The 3,860-nt window shown below is 31.8% G+C and overlaps 1 long non-coding RNA gene across 2 annotated transcripts in view; it reads left to right on the top strand.

Annotated features, from left to right (window-relative positions):
- Positions 1–2,485: 2,485 nt before the first annotated feature.
- LOC109585844 (uncharacterized) overlaps positions 2,486–3,860 on the top strand; it is a 3,867-nt gene continuing 2,492 nt past the window's right edge. The window contains exons 1-4 of one of the 2 annotated variants that reach the window (XR_002186691.1): positions 2,486–2,582; positions 2,679–2,745; positions 3,615–3,661; positions 3,731–3,754. This is a non-coding gene — a long non-coding RNA (uncharacterized LOC109585844). Of the gene's footprint in view, positions 2,746–3,614; positions 3,662–3,730; positions 3,755–3,860 lie in introns of both variants that reach the window. The other variant, XR_002186690.1, reaches the window with a different exon arrangement.

The following is a 3,860-nucleotide window of genomic DNA, read 5'->3' as shown; positions in this document are numbered from 1 at the left end:
TCCAGCCAGCTGCAAGTGGTTTTATTCTATCATAAACAGCATAGAAGTCTTTTTCACCTACAAAATAATCATTAATGTCAAATACATCCACAAACTCACTTATTTCTTTATTGCAAACATATATGAAGGAAGATGGGCTTGTAGCCATAGCAGGTTTGAACTTTGAAAGGAATTTTTACACCCACACAAAACAAACAGCCCATGCACCCGTGTACCAGAATAAACTATAATCATTTTGATTAAATTCCTGTTATGGTTGGAGCAACTTAAAAAATGCAATTTTGATTAGATCCAGTCAAACTTTTTTGTATAGTATAAAACATTAACATGTATCAAAAAAATGAAGAATTCTTTTTCCTTTCAGTTTAATTTTAATGAAATTTAGCTAATGGCCCTGTACTATAGTACAAGGATTATTACCCAAAATTGCAGTAACTTCATAAAAATACAATTTTGATTGGAATCAGTTTAAAATTTCCACACAACACAAGTACTATACATGTAAAGTGCATCAGAAAATGAAATTACTTGTGATAAATGAAGTGCCTTCCTTTAACCTTCCAAAGTCAATCAGTCTATCATGATCTCTAGCAATAGAAATGAATTGAGTTTCAAATCAGAGCAACCAATTAGCATCTTTATCTACACTATTAAACATAACATTTTTATTATTGCAATAGGTCTTTCATTATCCATGCCTTGTACATCTGAACCCTTGTTTATTCAAACACATGTCACATCCCTCCCATATACCATGTGTAGGTGCAATGTTTTCATCAGCTGCAGTTGGTATAAAATTGACCTACTTAATTTGTCATTGTCTCAATCAATGTGCAGTCATTATACATATAGGCTACACACCAATTTAGAGGGATTTCAGCTATTTGGAACCCAACTGAAGGTGAAGCCAATTAGCTGTAATCCCGACAAAGAAGTGTGCAACCAAGGCTAACAATAAAGTAATGATACTAGCAGGCTTCAGTTGTAATAATGACAATGTGTTATCAAAGCAATGTATTACACAATTCTGGAACTCATCAACTCAGCTGAAATTATTCATGAGCTATAGTTCTTGGAACACAAAGGATATTATTCATGGGTTATACTGTTGCAAAATGTGAACAAATTTCAGAGAAATTGACATCAAGCCAAATTCCTTATCCATTATTGTACATTTATGAAGATGTGATTTATAACTATAATGCTATACCAAGAGTACATACTCTTGAGTCTTGACTGTATATATACATATAAATAAAGAATGGAGGGTTATAGAATAGGAACTAAAATTTGTGCTTACAGACACACAGACACACAGACACACATAAAATGTCTATACATGCACAAGATAAAAGTAGATAAACTTGATGGTTACTGAATATATACACAAGAATGCTAGTTGATTAAAAACTAAAGCAGAGATGAGGCTTCTAATCAACTAACATCAAGTGTATATATCCCTCAACATATGTAGTTTATCTGCTTTGTACTATAGTGTGTGGGTGCATAAAATCTAACTATACCAATGCCACTTCTAGTGGTCTCCACTCAGAGGAGAAGGTATGACACAGTTGACCTTTGATTAATGATTGCAAAGTTCAATTGCATTCCATTGGTATCACATGATGCAAAAAGGCCACTACCTCTTCTAGCAATAATTTTACAGACAGTGGGAAATCTATTGCTTCACTACAAACTATGATGATTGCAGTTCTTTTAACATCATAAGCTAGTGAAGATCAATTTATCTGATGAAGTAATGCAGATGATCAGAGTTAAGAGGCACTATCTCTTCCTTTTTCTTAGTATTTATGTCTATAATAAAAAACAAATATTCTTCATACATTGGTGATTCTCACAACCATCAAGGATCAGTTTCTGCAGTACAAGCGTAGCCAGTTTTGTGATAAGTCATCAGAAAGCTGCCATTTTGCACCACATGATTTATGGTGGAATGCAATTGAACTTTACAATTATTAATCAAAAGTCAATTGTGTCATACCTCTGGTCTCCACTATATAAACTTGTGGCAGTGCCTTTGATACACCCACACACTTTACTATAAATGTACATGTACATATTATAAGACTGTGAGATTAAGGAAGTGAAAAAATGTGCTATTATGCACATGAACATGTACATGTACATGACATGTACAAGAGTAACTATTACGTATCAAATATTAATTATTACATGTACATTGTATATTGTACATTTATAGTGCACTAATTATTGAACTATCTACCGGAAAATTTAGTTCTCTCCTAGCCCTAGCCATTTTTGGATATGGTCTTCATCTTATTTTTTAACAAATTTTAGAAATTTGTAAAAAAATCAACTTTGACCAAAGTCAGCTCAAACTTCTACACGATTAACATAAGTGCATATATGTATAAGGAAAATTATAAAAATGGAGAAATCTCTCCTTTTCATTTTTAGCAAAATTTGGCCAAAGTCCCTGTACTGCAGTATAGGGATTTTAACCCAATTTTTAAGCAACTTTAAACATTTGTAAAAAAATCAATTTCGACTGGAATCAGATCAAACTTTCTACACACCAATAAAATACTTCAAAGCCAAAGGTCAGTGTTGATTAGTGATACTCACTATAGTGACAACTACATGTAGTGATTGTTAGTTCTTATGATAATTGTTTATTTTATTTTATTTTTCACTAGTCCCTTACGAGCTCAATTCAAAGTTCATGTGATATACAGCACATTTAGAAGTGGGAAAGAACATCTGGTAAGAAAAAGAGTTTGAGTTAAGTTACTTTTTATTATAATATTTTTATGACCTTCTGGCTCAAGATCATCCTTATTATTATTTTCACCCACATTATGTATTTATAGTGTTTTCACACTTAAATTTCTTCTATACACATTGTATTGCAGAATTTACAATTAAAACCATAGATATTACTCTAGTATCTGTGATTAAAACATTTTAGCAATCAACCCTACCACTAATCTAAAAGCATGAGAAGGTAGAGAGATCTTCTATAAGTCTTAATGAGAATCCAACTGTGTATGCAAGGTGATAAAAATTATATGTTTACATGAGCTATTACACTTGTTAAAAATAGCCATAGCTCAAAAAGTTTTAGTTGGAGTCAGCGCAAACTTTGTACATGTAGCATAAAAATATTAATATGCATCAGAAAATGTAATAAAAAATTGAAGTGATTTCGGAGTCAATTTTTGAAAAAACCGTTGGCTATAATACTGGGTATTATTCAGACTTTGGCCAATTTTTGAAAATTGTCATAACTTGAAAATTAAAGTCGGAATGAGTTCAATCTTTCTACAGAGCATATGGGTATCAGTATGTATCGGAAAATGTAATAAAAATTTTCGGTGATTTTGGAGTCATTGCTTAAATCATGGGCCTTGCTTTTTTCTGAAAATTTGCTAATTTTTCAAGTGATCACAACTTGAAAAATTTTAGCCGGAATCATGTCAGACTAAAGCATAAGGACATCAAAACACACCCCAAAAGACTTCTACAGTATATTCCATATGCATTATAAGGTAGAACCTAGCTATGAATGCACATGGTGAAAAGAATTGTAGGATATTTCTAAAACTATAATTATGCCTGTTTTAATTTTTCAGGTCAGTTGTTGTAATTTGAATAGTTTGCTTCTCCGACTCACTATAAAGTCAGTTATTTTGGTTTGGATTTCCTCAATACATTTCTCACTACATTCCCTTTATTCACAACTCCACAGAATGTATTAGACTATCTTGCTAAAGTAAGAATAGCCTACACACTACAGTGAATTAAAATGTAGCATATTACATGTACATGTACATGTGTACAAGAACATAAAAAATTTAAAAAAAACAAGATGGAGTAGG

This window comes from Amphimedon queenslandica, unplaced genomic scaffold (assembly GCF_000090795.2).
Source record: "Amphimedon queenslandica unplaced genomic scaffold, v1.1 AMPQUscaffold_12997, whole genome shotgun sequence".
In the NCBI taxonomy this organism is placed as follows: Eukaryota; Metazoa; Porifera; class Demospongiae; order Haplosclerida; family Niphatidae; genus Amphimedon; species Amphimedon queenslandica.
This window is presented reverse-complemented; position numbering and strand designations above follow the sequence as displayed.